This window comes from Dasypus novemcinctus, chromosome 22 (genome assembly GCF_030445035.2).
Source record: "Dasypus novemcinctus isolate mDasNov1 chromosome 22, mDasNov1.1.hap2, whole genome shotgun sequence".
Taxonomy (NCBI): Eukaryota; Metazoa; Chordata; class Mammalia; order Cingulata; family Dasypodidae; genus Dasypus; species Dasypus novemcinctus.
In genome coordinates, this window is record NC_080694.1 from 7,332,136 (window position 1) to 7,353,624 (window position 21,489).

The window sequence follows — 21,489 nt, forward strand, 5'->3', positions numbered from 1 at the left end:
AAAACCTGAATAGACATTATTCTATAAAAAGAAATACAAATGGTGTATAAACACATGAAAAACCGTTCAACATCACTGGCTATCAAGGAAATGCAAATCAAAGCTACAATGAGATTTCATTTCACACCTTCTGGAATGGCCACTATTAACAAAACAGGAATCTAAAGGTGTTGGAGAGGAATGTAGAGTGGTAGGAATGCTTACTCACTGTTAGTGTAAAATGTAGGATAGAACAGACACTGTGGAAGTCTCTTTGGTGGTTCCTAAGGACATTAGATAATTACCATGTGACCCAGCAATATCACTACTAGGTATATAACCCAGAAGAACAGAAAGCAGTGGCATGAACAGACATCTGCACACTGATGTACATAGTGACATTATTCACAATTACCAAAAGATGGAATCAGCCCCCATGTTCATCAACTGATAAATGGATAAACAAACTGTGGTATATACACACAATGGAATATTATTCAGCAGTAAAAAGTAATTAAGTCCAGAAACATGACAATATGGATGAACCTACAGGACTTTATGTTGAGTGAAAGAAGCAAGGCACAAAAGAAAGAAATATTGCATGATTTCATTATGAACTAAATATGATGAGCAAAATCATGAATAGCTTGAATATGTCATCAGAAAATAGATTGGGGTTACAGCATGGAAAACTGAAGTTTAATCTTTGCAGAATTTGTTAAAAAATTTGGAAATATTTGGAAATGAATTAAAATGGTGAAAGCACATCATAGGACTTATAATGAGTAGTGCTAGCATATGGGGATTATACTGGTCTGTTTTTTGTTGATTTTTTTTTTGAGTAATGAAAATGGTCTAATATTAATTGAAGTGATAAATGCACAACTCTGTGATTATACCATATACTGTTAATGTACACTTAAATAAATTGTATGGTTTATGAAAAATATGGTGGTTTGATGGAAAAATACACCAAATGTAAGCTATGTACAATAGTTAGTATAACAGTAATACACTGAAGATGCTCTTTCATAATTTGTTACAAATGTTTCACAACAATGCAAGGTATTGGTGGTGGGGCAATGTATGGGCACCCTGCATAATGTTATGCATGCTTACTTTGTAAGTTCACAACTTATACTATACATTTATTGTTTATGTATGTTCATCTGTGACTAATATACTTCAATAAATTTTTAATGGGAAAAGGCACCTAGTTAAAGAAAAATACATAATTTACATGAACTGTTGAATGGAAAAGGTTTCACTTAGAAAGAAAGCTAGGAGTCATTGTAAAGTTACATATAAAGGTTTTATTTTAAACTGTGATTAAATCATAATGTACTTGCTATTCTCAAAAACCTAGTGAGTGGAGAAATGCAAAAAAAATCAGTAACTTATAATACAGGACTGGAGGTGGGGTGCAGCACTACAGATGAACCCAGAATGTAACAAGGCTTACAGAGGGGAAGTGAAGGGCTCAACAATCCATAGTTGATAGAACAATGTCACTGAAACTTAGGGTTTGCTCTTTCTGTCCTGAGCAACAGACCAAAATACTTTGCAAAAGAAAATCTGTAATAATTTTATAATAATTCAATAATTTTTATAAGTCATCTAATGTATGGCTATTAAGTAGAATAAACTTCATAACACCAAGCTTTAAAATAGTAAATCCTTAGAATACTGATCTGTTTTAATTGGGTCTGTTCCATTTCAGGTCCTAGTATATAGCCTAATTTAGAGATAATGTAATGGTTGTGCAAGTTGGCCAAGTCCCACAGCTCTTATGTGGTCAAATGGACACTCAAACTCAAATTGTTCTGACTCTGAAATTCAAGCTATAATTTAATCTCTTCTACTGAATACCATTGATAGGGTTATGAACAGAACCAAATTATTTATAGAGTCACCATTCATTAAATGATTCATCCTTAGTAAGCCTCTCCTAAAGGTTTCTTGATAATCATGTCCCACACGGTCATCGAGTTTCTTAAGAAATTTTTTCAGTGCTGACTTTACTTCCTTGTTCCTTAGGGTATAAGTGAGTGGGTTAAGCATGGGCATCACCACAATGTAGAAGAGGAAAACAAACGTTCCCTGGTCTTTGGATCTACTCCTGGCTTGCTGCAGATACATGAAGATAAAGGTTCCATAGAAGATGATGACCACCATCAGGTGGGAAGAGCAGGTTCCAAATTCTTTATGTCTTCTAATGGCTGACTTGATCTTCAAAACTGCTTTAGCAGTGTACCCAGAGGAGGTTAGGATGAGTGACAAAGGCACCACCAGGATCAATACACCAGCCCAAAGAGCTCAGCTTGGTTGTATGTGGTGTCCACACATGCCAACTTGATGAGCACAGGGACCTCACAGAAGAAATGATCACCTGGCAATGACCACAAAAGGGCAGTTGAAGGGTGAGTATAGACTGAATAAACATGGAAGCCATCCTACTGAACCATGCCATAGAGGCCAAGACATGGCAGAGCCGAGGATGCATGAAAAAAGCACAATGTAGAGTATGGCAAACAGCAACATAGTGATCATAGGACATCACAGCCAGGAGGATACACTCACTGGAGCCCAGTGCAAGGGAGACATAGAGAATCATGCAGCATCCAGATGTGATGGACTTATCTGAACCACACGGGGTTGACTAGAAGCTGGTGAATGTACTGCTGGTCAAATAGAGGTCCAGGAAGTAGAGATGGGAGAGGAAAAAGTACATAGAAGTGTGGAGTTTAGAGTTGAAGATGGACACTAAAATGATAATAGTGTTGCCCAGAAGGGTCATGAGGGAAAGGAACAAAATTATTCCAAAAAGAACCAGCTCCATCTGAGGCTTGTCTGAAAAACCTAACAGTATGGCTCCAGGGAGGGCACTCCCTCCCTGCATTAGTCCACTGCATTTCTCTCACTTTGATCATTCACTCCTGAAAGATGAAGCCATAAAATGTATTAACCTCAGGGATTTATGTCAAATCCATGACAGTTAAGACCCAGTGCTGGGAAATCAAACTTTGGAAATAGGTGAAGAGAAAAGGTCAAAGTAGATAATACCACTGTGTGATATCTTTGATTATCCCATGAACACGGTCTATTGGCCACAGGTTTTCCATCTACCTTGAGGACAAAAAAAAATTCATAGTGATTGTAACATTAGAATGTACAAAAATTGAGGTGTCCCCCACATTTTCATAAATAAACTTTTTCAATGTAAAGGTGATGGCATTTTGTAGAAATTGTTTGAACTATAAATAGAGAAATACAATGCTTTAACAAAATCTACCAAATGGATAGGTGGATTAGGTAGACACAATGATGAAATATATCAGAGTGCTCACAATCACCTTTGTGCCTGCAATGCATTAGGAGAATGTAGAGGAGGTTGAGGAACCTATGGAATGACAGGTTCATAATTAGTTCTAGGGTGACATGACAACTTGCTCTTAAAGAGATGCAGAGTTAAATGTCCAGGCCTAAAGAATTGCATGGGTCCAGAAATGGAGGTTACGTTATAAGGTAGCACAAGGATAAAAAAAATAAGCATATAACTCAGTGACTTGAAATAATTGGAATAAGGAAACTTTTAGAATCAGAACCTAGAGTATAGGTTACTAGGGGAGGAGGTGATGGCTAATGGAAAGTTAAAGTTTAAGGTGTACTGGGTTCCTATATGGAATCATGGAAAGGTTTTGGTATTGGATTGTGTTGATGGCAGCACAACATACAATTAACACCACTGAAATTCATATCTGAATGTGAGTAAAAGGGGAAATGTTAGATTGTATATATAAAATAGAATAAATTTTTAAAAAATCCTTGGAACTACACTACACAGTGAATGCTATGTTAAACAATGGACTCTAGTTAATAGTACAATTGTAGAAATATCCTGCCATCAGTTGAAACAAAAATCCACACCAATGCAAGGTGTTGGTGGCAGAGTGGTAATAGGATCCCTGTATTTTGTGCATGGCTGTTTTGTAAGCTCACAACTTCTCTAAGAAAAAAATTTAAAAAGCAAATAAATTTAGAGAGGGATATTGCATATATGGACTACATAAAATAACAGGAAATGGTAATTATAGGTAAGTTGGAGTCGATTTTCCAGAGACCTTAAATGTCAGTAGAATTTATTTAGATATAATTCTTTAGGTAAAAGAGAAGTAAAGTCTTTTGTAAGAGGGACGTGGTTTTGTTTGAATTTTCTTTTTAAAGATCTGCATCTACACAGTGTGGTAAAACTTTAAACAGAAACCCCTCTAGTCCAGAAACTCTGCTTGAAAAATAAATGTTTATTGTGTGGGTGCCAGCAGGGATGCTTGCGGGGCGTCGGGGGAAGGCTCCCCGGAGGGCCCTGGAGCGCCCACCTGGTCTCCCACCCAGCCCGATCCCTGCTCAGAAACACACACACACACACACACACACACACAACCCAACCACCATCCCTCTGCCCTCCCTCGCCACTGCTGCCTCCCTGCCAACGCTGCAGAGGCTCGGGCTGCCAAGGGGGCGGTGGCTCTCGGCTGCCGCTGCCCATCTTCCCGCTCCTTCCCGGCGAGCTCAGCCCCTCTTGATTTCTCCTCTGATCATTCAACCCTCCCCTGTCTGGGCAGCGAAGGCAGGGGGATGGGGACCGCGGGTGCAGAAGGGGTGAACAGGGATGAAGACCGCTGTACTTTTTTTTTTAATTCACTGAAGTATGTCACTCACACATAAACAAACATACATAAACAATATGTGCGCTGCAATAGTTGTGAACTTACAAAACTAACACACATGCCGTAATACAGGACTCTCATAACAACCTACCACCAATACCTTGCATTGTTGTTAAACATTTTAAACTAAAAATTACAGAGGATTGTCAAAATATTACTACTAACCAAAGTGTTTTCCCCAACCCACCCTATAATTATTATTATCTTTACATCATTTATATATGAACATATATAAACAATAAGTGCATAGTAAAAGTTGTGGACTTACAAAGCAAACATGCATAACCTTATACAGAGGACCCACACATCAACCCTCCGCCAACACCTTGCATTGTCGTGAGACGTTCATTACAGATTATGGAAGAACATTGTCACAATCTTACTACTAATTATTGAACATGTTCAAAGTCCTGGTGGAGCTCCCTTTTCCTGGGTGTCTCCTTTTATGTAAGACCCAGCAAGGGGGTGGAGACAGCCTGAGTCATACCTCAATGATGTACTCAATTTGAGAGGATCTCACACCCACAGGAATATTTTTGAAATTCTAAGTAAGTCTTTTTCTTCTAGAATCAACATCCAGTTAGCCATATGGGAACTCCATCCAGCTTTGCCCAGAACGCCAGATCCATCTTCCTCCAAAAGAGATAGAAGAGCAAGAGGATTTTATACCTTGTCAGGTAGGGCCTACTGCCCCTAACCAGCAGGAAGTAGCTGCTGGTTACTGTGAGGACATGTTGTGGACTGAAATCATCAGTAATGTGATTGACTCTATGGCTGATTGCATCTATAATCCATTGAGGAGATTGCCTTCATCCATGAGAGAAGTCTCATCCAAGCAGTTGAAGACTTTAAAGGAGAAGTGTGGATTTCAGCAGTCAGAAGTGAGAATTTCCATCTGTACTTCAGCCAGCCAGCCTCTCCTAGAGAATTCATCAAAGGTCTTCATCAGAGTTCCTGACTTGCTGCCTACCCTAGAATTTGGAATTGTGCATCCCCATAGTCATGTGAGGAAATCTTTGTAAGACTCTCGTAATATTTGCAGATATCTCCTGTTGGTTCTCTTTCCCTTGAGAGCCATGGCTAATATATGTGGATGCATGGAATAAACAGAAGTTATAAGGCCTTTGAGTGGGTCTTAAAGAAATTGATGAAATATGAGTACTAGGGAAATCAATCGATGGGTTAATTTCAGAAAGAGAAATTATGTTGTTAAATCACTAATATATTATCCTTATTCGTTTTTTAAAAATTTAAATGTTTTCATTGTCTCTTCTTTAATGTGTACCCATTTGTGCTTGTGAACTGCAAATAAAACTGAAATCTGCATGTGCTACCGGTTCCCTCCCCAGATCCAAGTATCTTCAGAGATGAGGACCTGGGAGAATGAGGGAAGGTCTCCATGATATACAGGAAGCTTGGCAGGGGGCTGACAAGCTCAGGCTGCTCCTGAGCACTTTAGCACATCCTTCTCCTAGTTCTGGGTTCCAATCCCATTTTCTCTTCTGCCCCATTCAGAGAGATCAGCTGCAGGCTCCGTGGCTGCTACCGTGCCCCTGGCTCATCTCAGGCTCCAAGCTTCAGGGGACTTTGTGCTGGTTCTGTGGGCAGCAGAGGCTCCAGCAGCTGCTCCAGGCAGGAGGTGCCTTGAAAAGAGGAGATATTTTGATGGCACAAATATGTCCCATGGCCCCAACACTGGTATCCTCATCTGGCATGTGGTCTCTCCTAGGGGCCAGCTGGGGAAAGGAGGACAGGGAGGATGAGGTAGAGGAGGAAGAAGGTATTTTCCCGCTCATTACTGTTGTTTGTATATAGTATTAAATTCCTCATAGTGTCACTGGATTTTATTTAGGTTCTTTGACTATGCTGGAGAAATGAATTTGAAGAGCACATCAGGTGAGTTAGGCAAGTAATGTATTCAGGCAGGGAGGCATGAGAAATGGGAGAAAGTAATAGAAATAGGAGTCCCAGGTAGAAAGGAAGGGGTTGAAAAGTGATAAAGTAGGCTGATTTACAGGCTACAATTCCTCATTATAGGTTATAAATCCCCAGGTTTACTTGCATGGCCACATGGCAGAGGAAAACAGTCCTTTGTGCAGAGGACAGGAACAGGTCCAGAGGTGAGAGAGTGCATGAGAGAGAGAGCTTGGGCTCTGTGCCTGTCTTTTTGAACTGTTAATTATTCCACCCCTTTGGGAATGGAGGGGAGGGGTTCCCTTTCTGCCTCTTTCCCCTCTCTTCCCTTAGTCCTTCTCTCATCCACTTCCCTGAGTAACATTTAAGGACTGGAGTCATTCAATACTGTATAATAATATCATTTTTATATATTTAAATATTAGGGACATTAATTTTCACCTATTCTTATTTGGAACTTATAAAAATATAAACCCATCTATATTTTTCAATCAAGTAGCTCAGTTTTCCTAGAAATGGAAAGAATAAATACACTTACCTAACTCCTCTTATCTAAGAAGCTTCTTTGATGATTGGAGGCTCTTGACTTTTTTATGCTTTTTTTTCTCTCTCAAGAGAAAAGCTTCCCCACCTAGAATGGATAAAGACAATTAGACCAAGGTAAGATAAATTATTCTTATCTGGACACCTGCTATCAGAATTATTGGGAAACTCCTCTTCGACATTTTTTATTGGCTTGTTTGTTGACTGTCCTTGGAAACATCCTCATCACTGCCCTGATTCTTATGGATTATAGGCTCCACTCACCCATGTTTTTCTTCTTTAGCAATCTCTCTTTCAATGAAATGTCAACTACCAAATGTGTTGTTCCAAGATGATATCAGCTTTCCTGTTAGAGAAGAACATTTCAGTTACTGAATGCTTTACTGAGTTTTATTTCTAATTACTCTCTGGTTGCCTTGAGTTCATCCTTTTTGCAATCACGATCACTATGTTGCATTTTGTAGTCTTCTTCAGTACCCTCTGATTATGACCAGCTCATTCTGTGTTCATCTTGTAATACTCTCCTGGGTAGGCAGGTTTCTCCACATGCTCACTTCCACCATCCTTAAGGCGGGACTGCCATATTGTCGCCCCAGTGAAATTGATCGTTTTTTCTGTAACAGTGCCCTCCTCCCCCACTTGGACTGGGCTGACATACTTGTCATTTAGCTATTGGATTTCCTCGGCTCCCTTGTCCTGCTCATCAGTTCCTCTCACTCATAGTGGTCTCTTAGATTATATCATCTCCACAATCCCGAATATACCCTCAGGGCAAGGTCATTGAGAAGCCTTTGCCACCTGTGACTCTCATTTCACTGTGGTCACCACGGGCTATGGAAGCTCCATCTGTGTATGTCCAGCCCTGGTAGAAGAGGAGCCAACTCCTAAACATGATCCTCTGTATCCTCTGCAGTTTCAACACGCCTCTCCTGAATCCCTTCTTTTCAGACTATAGAATAAAAACCATGAAAGATGCGCTGAAGGACACCCTAGCTAAGGGCTGTGACTTCCTGAAAGGGATGAAGTCCAAGTGAGGGAGTCTTTGAGAAACATTCCAGACTTGGAATTCACAGCCTGTTAGAGAATAAGTCCAAAAGATGTTATCATAAGTGGGGGTATATCTAGGCTAAACCTTCATATTGTGTCTTATTATAATAATATAGTCAAACTGGATTCAAGTACTTCTTATTTTTAATATTCATGAATTCATAATTTGGTGGTTTTGTAGTAGTTGTAGTTTTTATGGACCTCAGAAAACCACATCCTTAGGGCTAATCCATTCCTGTGGGTGTGAACTTGTTGTAGGTGGGGCCTTTTGATTAGGAATCTCCAGTTAATGGCCTTTTGGTAAACTTACTTCAATGAGGCCTGGCCCAGGCTGGGTTTTAATCCTCTTACTAGAGTCCTCTACGAACAGAATGAATATGGAGATAAACATAAAGAACAACTCCAGAACCTGAGAAAGTCCCAGAAGTCAGAAGCTGAAGTCAATTGAACACAGAAGCAGAGAGAAAACCACAGAGCAGGAAGCTGAAGGCAAAGAAGCCCAGAGAAGGAGGGAGAGTGCCAGCAGATGCTGCCCTGTGCCTTGCCATGTGCTTTGCCAGATCAATAAAGCAGGTCTTCAGAGAGAAAAGCATCTCTTGATGAAGTCTTAATTTGGACATTTTTATAGCCTCAGAGTTGTAAACTTGTAAGTTAAAAATGTCCATTTTAAAAGCCAATCCATTTCTGCTATATTGCTTTCAGCAGCTTTTAGAAAACTGAGACAGTGATTTTGATAGTGACACTAGTAGCCATAGATATTATAGTTAATTGATGTGGTGATGGTGCTGTTGATTAAGTGATCGGAGTAATAGTAGGGGAGTAATGGAGACTTATACGTGTGCATAGTATTGGTTGAATACATGAAAAAAAATTCAGAAAGAAGAAACAGTTCTGCTTAGTGGTCCTGGGGAAAGGATAATGACAAGTATATACACATACACACAAGCTCTCACAAACACAAAAACACACTCACATATATAAACGACAGAATGTAATCTAGGTATACAGTCTGATGTATTTAAATTTAACTGTAACCTACTATCAGTTAATATTAAGATCATTGCCTTTTCATTATTTTTAGTTATATTTATGAATCACACTTTTCCATACATTTTCCCCTTTAAAATTTTCTTTACATTTTATGTAAATTCAATCTTCGATTAACGAATTCCCTATTCTCTTCCAGTTTTACTCAGAAAGACTTCCTTCCCTTCCTCCCCAAAGGAACTTGACACATATATATATTATAAATTTCACCACTTTAATGATGTAAGGCATAACCAAGTCTAATGACCTTCCTTCCTCAACCCATCCATCATCATCCTTATCAATGAATAAAACAGATGAATGCTAAGGAGGAACAACTCAGCTGTCCACTCTGCCCTTTCTCACATCTAGGTAAATCTACCACTACTTTATATAATGGTATCATCACATATTCAGTCATGCATTTAATCAAATATTTTTACAATAGATAATGTATATGTGTAATATTGCCAAATTTGGGTTCCTTTTGAGAATAAAATGTGTTTCTGTGTGTTCTTTCATAGGGAATAAGTTGCAACACAGAGCTTTCCCATGGGATAACTGATCTTATGGTCAAGTTACAGGTGAGAAAATGCAAAAGCATTCCACATGGCATTATGCCCTCAACAAGGACCACTGAGTGATGTCCTTTCTTCCTAGGGAAACCAGGGTGCATCATTAGGGTCCTGCCATTTTTGGACCAAAGGATTGATGTAAAAACTTTGAAAACACACATTGTATGATACAGGGGAAAGTATTTACCTCCCATTGAGTTGATGGGGAAAGTGAAAGCACTAAAGGGTGTTGATTCTTCCATGGTGTACTCATCCACTGCAATATAGGACAAAAAAGGTCAATCACAGAAGAGAAATTGTCATCTCCATTTGGTGACCATTTCCCTTCAGGAAAAGTATTTTCTCAATTAACCTGTCTGCCACTGATTTATTCCTAAGTATTTCTCTCCTGTTACTTAAGTCAACTTTTGAAAAATTAATTTGCAAAGAAAGCTCTAGAGAAGGCACAGTACCCTACAAAATGTGCTTCCTGTTGAGTTGTCAGCTAAAACTAATGTCCTGGCACTCCAGGACCTGTTTCCTAATGTTCGTTGAGCATTAGTTGGAAATAGGCCAAGTGTATTTTCTTATTGTGGGATTGAGGTGACATTGGGAATTCAGATTGCCAAAGAGAAATGTCAGAGAAGCTGTTGATATTTTTTCTTTGTACATGGGCCCTGCACTTAGGTTTCCTACCACAGTGCCCAGGGTTATACATAATCCCTTAATCTCAGCTTCTTTAATTGGGACTGGTCTCTGCTTGGCCTTTAAGTCTTGGTAACAATTGGTTGGCATATTGAGACAGGGAAGAAACCAAGAAACTCTCCTGGTGTATTTCACCATGAATGGTGAGATTACTCTCTACAAGTAAAAAGCTTTTCCTCACCATACTGTATGCTAATTCTCCTTCTGTTCTCTTTCTCTCAGGAATGTTTGCTTGAATAATTGTTCTCTCAACCCATTCCATCCCCACTCAAGTGCATAAGATTTATTCAAAACACTGTGCTGTGGAAGCAGACTTGGCCCAATGGATAGGGCATTCTCCTACCACGTGGGAGGTCTGCGGTTCAAACCCTGGGCCTCCTTGACCCGTGTAGAGTTGGCCCATGCACAGTGCTGATGCGCACAAGGAGTGCCCTTCCATGCAGGGGTGTCCCCGCATAGGGGAGCCCCATGTGCAAGGAGTGAGCCCTGTAAGGAGAGCCGCCCAGTTTGAAAGAAAGTGCAGCCTGCCCAGGAATGGCGCCACACACACGGAGAGGTGACACAACAAGATGACACAACAAAAAGAAACACAGATTCCCAGTGCCACTGAGAACGATAGAAGTGGTCACAGAAGAACACACAGTGAATGGACACAGAACAGACAAATGAGGGAGGGGGGAAGGGGAGAGAAATAAATTTTTTAAAAATCTTTAAAAAAAACCACTGTGATGTACTAAAATTTTCCTAAAGCTCCATAATCACTGAACAATGGAAAAAACTTAGTGAACTTCTGAATATTTGCATAATGAGCATGGCCAACTGCCCAGTCTGAAAATCCTCGTTGTCTTAAAGCATAAAATATTGCTAGAGGCATAGTTTTGGTCATATCACTTACAGTGCTTTGACTTTCTTCTTTACTACAGAAGTCTAGGGTTTACAGAACAATCATGCATAAAATACAGGATCCCATGTACTGCCTCACCACCAACACCTTGCATTGGTGTGGGTCATATGCTACATTTGATGATACTACATTTTTATAATTGCACTATTAATTAAAATCCATGGTTTGTCTTAGGGTTCGTTATTTTTGTAGTACCGTGGATTCTCCAAAAATTTCTATTCAGTTCCCATACGTACACACAGTCACCCTTTTAGTCATATTAAGATATATATTTCAGTGCTGCTAATTTCATGGGCAATGTTGGGTTACCATCACCAGCACCCATTACCAAAACATTTTCAGCATTCCAAATAGGAACCCTGTACATTTTAAGCATGAACTTTGCACTCTATCTCCACCATATCCCTTGGTAACCCAGAGTCTAGATGTGAATCAATGGGTTTGTTTTTCTAATTATTTGAAATCATGAGATCATACATTATTTGTCCTTTTGTGTCCAGCTAATTTCTCTCAATTGAAATCACTCAGCTACAATTTTTGCAAGTGACAAAAACCTAATTCTGCCAGTCAGGGGAAAGAAAAGATTCTGCTGGCTCAGAGAAACCTGTAAGAGTTTCAACAAGCAAAACACAGGCTTCTGTGTTGAACAGCATCAGGTCAGATCGCTACCTCAGGTGTGAGCAACAAACGAAGGTGCAAGGCAACAAGCGCGTTTATTTCGTGTCTTAGAAATTTTTTTCTCTATTTTTAAAATATTACATTAAAAAAATATAAGAGGTCCCCATATCCCCCTCACCCCCCTCACCCCATTCCTCCCACATCAACAACCTCTTTCATCATCATGGGACATTCAGTGCATTTGGTGAACACATTTTGGAGCACTGCTGCACCGCATGGGTAATAGTTTATGTTGTAGTTTACGCTGACCCCCAGTCCACCTTAGAATTTGATTCAGGGGCAGAGTTTCAGGTTGCAACCCAAAGCATGTCCCATCTTGCTATTTCCAGGCAAACTTTTTTAAAATAAAAGAAAATTAGACAAGTTGTGTGTGACTGGTAGAAATTTGGGGTACTTTAATTGTCTTTCAGCTTAAATAGTTAACTGAGTTCTTTATCTTGTGGTCTCTTTTATGGTGTCCAGATATCCTTGGGGTTTTGAGGAACATTTTTGCTCCAAGTTTTGGGTTCTTTGGCAGTTTGTGATGTATTGTTGATATTTATTTAGAGCACACTCCATGATGAGCCTCTGTCTCCACTGTAAATCTCTTAACCAGAGAAACTCTGTTTTGTTTTATTTCCTATACACAGTCCCCTGCACTTCTCTGCTTGTTATTTCATGTATCTCTGTTTAAAATGTTTTCCATACAAAGGGAGGAATAGAGGCAGAGATGGATTTCATTAACTGCTTATCATTGCTTTCAACAAAGAGAAACTAACTTCACCTCTTTGTTTTCCTAAGGAAAAAATACAAGGAAGAAATCTAAGGGGTCTGGCTTTGGTGATTTGAACATCAATGAGTAAAATGCCTGCAGTCAGTAAAGGTGCCCATCTAGAATTGTATCAATAAACAGCTTCAGAGGTAAGATAAACACAGGCATTTAATGATCTGGGACACTTTGTAAAATAAAGGATGCACTATTAAAGTTTATCCTGGCATAATAAGTATAAAGAGTGAGCTATGCTGACTGTGCTGGGTGATGGTCTAAGATCTTACGACAAAATGGGGCATTCCAGTTCTTATCTTTAACCTTTATCCCACTACAGAAACAAACACTAAACCCTCATTCCTTGGTTATTAAGGAATCCTCTTTTACTATCAATTTCTTCCAGTTAAATTGAATTCAGTAAGATTGCTTTTGTCTTTTAATGCTAGTGAATGGAATTCTAGTGCCTAATTTTAAAAATTCAAATCTACTCAATTAACAAATGGAGTAAACTTTCTGTGTTAACCCTTACTGTTCCTCCATCTGTGTCGGTCGTTTTGTTTTTTAACCCCTCCCCATATTGTCCATGTCCTTCTCTGCCATGATTTACTTCCTGGAAAATGAGCTATTTGGATTGCATAGTTTGAGGTCCCTTTACTCTGACTTCTTGTTTGGTTTGGATTAGCAGCTACTGGCTGAGTAAATTAGGTGAGAAGGGAGGGAAGTTAGAGCTTTAATCCCCCTTGTTCCATTCTTGCTTGGGTGAGCTATGGCATTTCTATGCAAACTCTTAACTAGCAGGTAGACAAAATGACCAAACCAGTGGATGTTATTCAACTTACCTGCACAGAAGCACTAGTGTTTTTGCAATGAGCCCACTGAATTGCAGCATGGGACACTGATAAAAGCCATGCATGCAATCAACAATAGCTTATCTCCCTAATAACAACTGAATAAAATTTATGGGACAATTAACCCCTACAATGCTTTGAAAATAAACAGGAAGTCATGATACATATTACTTTTGAAAAAGGAACTAATTTTATGGTAATGAGAATATGGCAATGGCCTCACATCCATAGAATTCACAAGTATTGTCATTATCTGCATCCTCCATAGCTTTTACCTTTTTTACAATCTTGGAATTCGTAATATTTTATTCTTTCTCCCTATCACTGATTTTGAGTGTATGTATGCTGTATGTTGTAAGTGAATTATTTAAAAGACAATCTGACATGTAGCCTTTATTTGGGAGGATACAATTTTGCTTTTTTTTTTTTTAAGGCAGATAAGGTATTCCGAATAACCTAATTGGATTGAGAATACTCAAAAGTGTGCCTACATCTTGGAAGGAGAGTTACGTTTCTGTTTTATACACTTATTATTATTCTAGCAATGGAAGAACTTTGATCATTGATAGAAAGGCAATGGCCACCAGAGGTTCTAAGGGAAAGAAGAGGGGAAAATAGGAGTGATATGGGGTCATTTTCAGGACATTGGAATTCTCCTGCCTGACTGTGCAGTGATGGATACAGGACATTATATATTTTGTCATAACCTAAAAATTGTGTAGGACAGAGTATGAACAACGATGTGTACTATAGTCCAGAGGTAAAAGCGATACCTCAAAATGTGTTCATCAATTGTAACAAATGTACCACACTAATGAAACATGCTGTTCATGGGAAAGTGTGTAGGGGTGGGGCATAGAGGAATGCCCTATATTTTTTATGTAACTTTTATGTAATCTAAAGCTTTTTTCAAAACACAAAAGGGAAGGATAAAAAAGAAAACACATTTAGTGTCTTTATTTATAAATTGGAAAACAGTTCTTCCAATAGACCATTCAATTTGTGTAAACAGTTGAACAATTGTTAATAGAAGCACAGCCTTAATCTCATTGTCTAACAAATTATACAAGATCTGTGAAGGCCATTGTAGTCCTTGGGATATATTGTATTGCAGACATATTAGTAGGAAGATAAAAATGTTTATTGAGATCTATCTATTCATCTTAATTTTGGCATTCATTTGTCAATGAACTTGAGTTTCAATATGGTATATATTTGATAACAAAAGAATTATCCACACGTAGTCATGTATACTGTCTTATTTCATAGAAAACATACTACTACTTAATGAGAGGAAATCACAAAACAAGCCAGAGTGTGGTCTAGAATTTGACAGGAAAATCCATGAATGCCATCATTTGAAGTGTAGAACTATGCTGTAGTACTATTCCAAGAAGGGAAAAGTGTGAAAAGGACAGACTGAAAATCATTTTACAAGTGGGGCATTTCTTTGTCTAAATAGTCATAATTTTTATGCACATAGGCACATTTTGTTAAAATTTACTTTTATATTATCAAAATGAAAAATGAATATTATCTCTTCTAATCAAGGGAAATGAAAGCAGGCAACTGGGAATTAAAAAGTTAACTTCACCTTGTTAGCTAACAAAATTTAAGTTAAGAAATTTGTAGTTATTAAAAATATGTTGCCACAAGTTCATTATCTTTAGAACTAGGGGAGCCACACACACAATGAGTGAGTCCCTCAAGGAGAGCCACCCCACATGAATAAAACCCAGCCTGTCCAGGAGTAGCACCGCACACACAGAGAGCTGACACAGCAAGATGATGTAACAAAAAGACACACAGACTCCCAGTGCTGCTGACAATGCAAGCAGACACAGAAGAATACACAGCAAATGGACACAAGAGAGCAGACAATGGTGGGGGGGAGTGGGGAAGGAGAGAGAAATAAATAAAAACAGTAAATAAATAAATCTTTAAAAAAATATACTAGAAGCACATAACAGCAGATTTGAACAGGCAAAGAAAAGAATTAGTGACATCGAAAATAGGACATCCGGAATTGTGTAGATAGAAAAGACCAACAAACAAATGGAAAAAAATCAGCAGAGACTCAAGGAATTGAATGACAAAATGAAACCACAAACATGCATTATGGGCAGTCCAGAGGGTGAAGAGAAGGCAAGGTGGGGCAGTAAGACTGTTTGAGGAAACAGAAAGCAAATGTACTCCAAGCCCAATAAATCCTGGCAGACCTACTCTGAGACACATACTTATAGCTTGTCAAAAGCTCAAGACAAACAGAATCATAAAAGCACATGAGAAAAGAGATCCACCACGTATAAGGGTAGCTCCATTAAGATTAAGAGTTGATTTCTCACCCAAAACCATGATTCAGATGACTTCACATCTGGAAGAATGGAGGCAAGAAGGTAGTGGTATGACAAATGATTTTGTAAAAGACTGTCAAGTCCATTCAATTGGGAAAAAAATAGATTCATCAACAGATAGAAAGAGGAAAATTGGCAATCCACGTGAAAAGAATGAAAGAGGGCCCCAATCTCATACCATACCAAAAAGTAATATATAAATAACTCACTGTAAAAACCAAGACTATAAAACTCATAGAAGAAAATAGAGCAGAGCATCTTTGGGATCTTGCATTGAACAATGGTTTCTTGGGCTTTAAAGCCACAGCTCATGCAAGAAAAGAAAAAAGAATAAAATGGGGCCTCCTGAAAATTAAAAACTTTTGTGCATCAAAAGACTTTGTCATGAAATTGAAGAAAAAACAAACTCAATAGAGAGAATATTTGGAAACCACTTATCCATTAAGGTTTTAATATCAAGAATATATAAGGAAATCCTACAATTCAACACTAAAAAGAAAAAAAATAATTAAAAATGGGCAAAGACTTGAATAGACATTTCTCTGAAGAAGACATATATTTCACTAGAAAGCACATGAAAAAATGCTCAACCTCACTAGCTATTAGGGAAATGAAGTTAAAAGCCCTAGTGAGATATCATCTCACATCTCCTAGAATGGCTATTATGAAAATAAAAAGGGAAACTACAAGTTTTGGAGAACTTGTGGAGAAACAGGAACACTCATTCATTGTTGCTGGCAATGTAAAATGGTGTGGCTGCTGTGAAACAGGGTTGATAATTCCTCAGCATGGGAAATAGAGAATTACCATAGACCTGATAATCTCACTTCTGGGAATATACTCAGAAGAATTGAAATTGGGAATTCAAACAGATATTTGCACACTAATGTTCATAGAGGCATTTTTCACAATTGCAGAATTTCCAAAGGATGGAAGCAAACTCAGTGTCTATCAACAGATGAATGGATAAACAAAAAATGGTGTTAAGTACATAAAATGGATTATTTTTCAGCCAAATTAAGGAACAAAGTCCTAAGGCATGCTATACTTGCATGAATCTTGAGGACATTACGCTAACTGAAACAAGCCAGAAAGAAAGAAAGGGCAACTATTGTATTATCTCTCTTGTTATGAATGAATTATAATAAACTCATAGAGTTAGAATGTAGTATATAGGTTATAAGGGGATAGATTGTGGTTAGAGAATGGAGGGTTGATGCTTAATCTTTTTATCATTAAAATGATAACTTCATGAATTTTTGCAAATCAAGAACACTTGTGTAACTGGCACCCAGATTAAGAAATGTTCTAGAACCCCAGAGGTCCCCTCATGCCCCACTCTAGTCAACACCATATCAAATGATTACCATTTTCCTGACGCCCATCAGAACATATTTTCACATTTTTGTAATTCATATAAATGAAATTGTCTGTTACTTTTTGTCTCTCCTATTACAGAATATTGGTGCTATTTATCTCTTTTGTTTATCATAACTTTATTTAGTTTATGCTACTTCCTGTATTTTGTTTCACTGTGTGAACATTCTAAAATGTATTTGTCAATGTTAGGTTTGGTGATGTTCGGGTAGTTTCTTTTTTATTTGTTTGCTTGTTTGTTTTAAATTGTGCACATATAAATGAATATGGATCTTTTGGTAATGCATATCTAAATTTGCAGAATATAAATTGTTGGTGTGGGGGGATTGCTGGGTTATAAACTGAAAATAAGTTCAGTCTTTGTTGGAACTGCCCCCAAACTTTCAAGGAGCTTGCAAAAATGTATCCAAACACTTTGCTTTGCAAGGTATTCATTGGTTGTGGCTTTACATCTTAACCAATAATTGATGGTATAGGTCAGGTAAACATTAGCCAGTTTTGTAAGTGGTGATGTCTCATAATGGACTTGCTTGCATTTCTCTGATGCTTGGATATGTAGAGCATCCTTTTGTACGTTTATTAGCCTCGTGTACATCCTCTTTTGTGAATTATGTGTTCAAGCTTTTGAATAATTTTTATTTTGGTCACCTATCCTGTTCTCATTTTTTTGGTAGGAGACTTTATACATTCTTCCACATCATGGATTATGACTTCCCACTTTACCTTTTTCTTTTTCTTATGAAGAAAAAGAACTCTTAATTTTGATATAGTCCCATTTAATAATTTTTTAATTGCAAATTCTGTTTACTTTTTAAAAGAATGAACTATACGGAAGAAAAAGATGGACTCCCTGGGTGTAAAGTCAATTATTACACATTCTCCCCACATCCCAATGCTTCAGTGCTGAAGACCAAACAAAGCAACACAAAGCAATTCTTCAAGAACTCAGAGGGCTGGGTTCTAAGGGTTGAAAAGAAGGACAAGGAGTCTTCCTTAGCTCACCCCTAAGTGTCCTTGTGATTTGGGAATTCATTTTGCAGTCAAAATAAGCCCTGAGACCTGCATATCAAGCTCATATAATGACCAGGCCTAGTAGATAAATTTAGTGGAAATAACTGGAGGGGATAGTTTTCAAAAGAAGACCTCCAAAGCCTGCCTGCCCATCCTTAAACTTGCCCTGTCAAGGCAAATCCTGCTGGACAAATTAGGTTGTCAGGCTTCTGGGCAGGCTTCAATGGCTAACTGGTCTCTCAAATTGAGACGCACAACTGTACTTGATGGGCAGTTGTTCCCTACACCAAAAGCTCAAATCCTGGGTTTGGAACGTACATGCCAGGTACTCTTGTTTTGACCAACTTGACTTTTATGCTGTGAGCATGCTGAAAAGCATTGCACAGCAAATGGAGCACACTGAAGCACACTGGCCAAGGCGGGTAGGCAAATACCAAGAAATAAAACAACTTGCTTAAAAATAATTTCTGACAATTGCCTTAAGAATAACACTGTAGGAAAAATACATAGTTTTGGGAATTCCAAATCCTTACACATTTCTCCCTTTTCCATTTACTTTGTTACTCAGAACATCTTTAATGCAAGGTTTATAGATACAGCACAAGAACACAAGCTGTAAATGAACTAAACTGGTGACATTAACCAGTAAAGTAATTTGCAGTTGGTAATTACATAAGGAAATTGAAATGGTACTTAATGCAGTTTTGATTTTTACCATGTTTAAACCATTTTTAAAACCAATTAATATGGATGGAATAGGAATATTTGAAGACAAACTTATTTAATTTAAGGAATAAAGCACCGAGTAGTTTAAGTATAGTTTGTTGAAGTAACAGTCCAAAAATGAAGTAGCTATTTAATTTTTAGGAAAACTTTGATCATTGAAATTTTGCATGCTTGCTTTACATTATATCAGCAAAACTCCTCAGTCTATTTTTGCTTAAATGCTTTCTTTGCTTGCTATTATTGGTATTGGATTTTAGATGGATTTCCTCCAAACGGATAGTTTTTGTGATAAAAAGTACCTTTAAATTCTTATTAATGTCAAGAATAGTGCATAGAGATCTCTCTAAAGTAGGTTTTTTTTTCATTAAAATATTTTACAATTTATGAATTCTATGTTACCTTAGTCCATAATTGTAAACGTTTTTCCAATTTAGTGTTTTAGTAAAAGATAATGCTCACACAAAAGAGTGAAAATTACACTACTCCATGCCAGTTTGATTTCAAAGTCTTTTGGAAACTCAAGTGATTAAACTGGAATAAAAAGAGCGGCATATTTCTCAGGTTTAGAATTGCAATTTTTTCTTAGCCAGTTGGAAAATTGCTAATCTTTCAATCAGGAAACTTTGTACCCGCCCTTTCTCTTGAGAATGCCATTCTCGGCCTGAAGATCTGTCTCTGCCGCGTTGACACCGAGACTTAAGGGAAGATGCCTAGTTTTAAACGCCATCTACAGTTTTACTTCCCACTCGACTTCAACTCACCAGAGTGTTAGGGTCTGAGGGGACGAAGGGAAAAGGGCTTTGGAGGTCTCTGCCAGCTGCGTCACCCGGGGAAACCGCGGCCCCGGGAGCCACAAATCCCCTGCGGTGAAGCTTCTCCAAAGTGAAAGACTTTTCCAGACTCGCCTTATCTCCATCCCCGCAGGAGAGACGGCCTTCACTCACCCCAACGAGAGGGGGCGTCCCGTCCCCCCGCTTCCCGGGAAGGTTTCCAGCGAGCGAGGAGCGGGCTGGGCCGCAGGTGCCGAAAGCGGGGCCGAGGGGAGCGCGGGCTCCGGGGGTGCCGAGTGCCGGGGGTGCGCGGGCGCCCCGGGGACTGCGAACCCAGCCGTCGCTGGGGGTCTTCCCGCCCCTCCCCAGCGTCCCCTCGGCCTCCCCCTCTCTGTCCCCTCCCTCCCTCCCTCCCACTCGCTCTCTCTGTCCTTAGCTCCGACTCCGGGCGCGGAGTGACGCGAAGTCACAGAGACGCCCCGTAACTCCCCTGCACGTGGCGAGGGTCGTGGAAGCCGAGCGCGGCTGAGCTGCGCGGGGGCGAGCAGGGGGCGAGCGCGGGGGCGCCCGGGGACCACGAGGAGGGGGTCGGGAGGGAGGCCAAGGCCGAGGGCGAAGAGTCGGAACCAGAGAAAGAGCCTGAGGGAGCAAAGGAGGAGCGGGAGCTGGGCAGGCGCTGAGGCAGGAGCCGTCCCGCAGCAGGCGCAGCCCGCCCCCTGGGGGAGGGAGGGCGAGAGGGAGGATGGGGGGGAAGACAAAAGCCCGTTTATTACATTTTAATAATAAAGCTTAATTTGGCTTGTTTACAAAATTCTTACCATTCTGAAACACAAATTACATTTTATATCTTTTTTCTAAAATCTGTATTTTTAATTAATTCCTCTATTTTTACCTATAACTTTTATATCTTCAATCTATTTAGAATTGATGGTTTATTTTGTGAGATTGGAATCCTGATTTTTTTTTTTCATCGTGGGTAACCTCTTCACAAATTACCATTTATTAAAAAGGACCACTGCACCAAGCTGTCTGCCTTTTTTATCAGTCAGATGGTTGCATAATTTGGGTATGCTTTCAAGCTCCTTAACCTGTTATGCTAATTATTTCATTTACCCTTGACCTACTAACATATTCTCTAATAAGTAGATCCCATAAGAGTTCTTCAAACTTGGTAACTTAAGTCCTCCCACTTGGTTCTTCTAATTGAAGTTGACTTTCACCCTCCTTGGGTCATTGCTTATGAGCTTAGAATTTGTGAATTACTCACATTAATAAACCCTACAATCTTAAGAGGAATTATATTTCATTTAATACTTGAGAAAATTTGGAGTTAATGGAATTTTAACAATTATATTTTATATGACATGTGCTACCATTTGTTAATGAGTCTTTCACTTCTTTCAATAATGCTTTGTAGTTGCCAATGTAAGGGTTTTAAACACATTTTATGGCTGTTATTTGATAGTTTCATTGTGTTATAAATTGTACCTTCTTTAAATTTTATCTTTTGTTTACAGAATATGGAGATGCGAGTTATTTATTGACCTTCCAGCCAATTTGTAATGAGTTATTAAATTT

General features: G+C 38.9%; 1 long non-coding RNA gene across 1 annotated transcript; it reads right to left on the minus strand.

Annotated features, from left to right (window-relative positions):
* Positions 1-1,274: 1,274 nt before the first annotated feature.
* Positions 1,275-20,253, minus strand: LOC131275173 (uncharacterized). Its single transcript, XR_009182600.1, has 4 exons — positions 19,903-20,253; positions 7,428-7,509; positions 7,159-7,251; positions 1,275-6,349 (listed from the first exon to the last, which is right to left on the minus strand). It is a non-coding gene; the product is annotated as an uncharacterized lncRNA (long non-coding RNA).
* Positions 20,254-21,489: the final 1,236 nt, after the last annotated feature.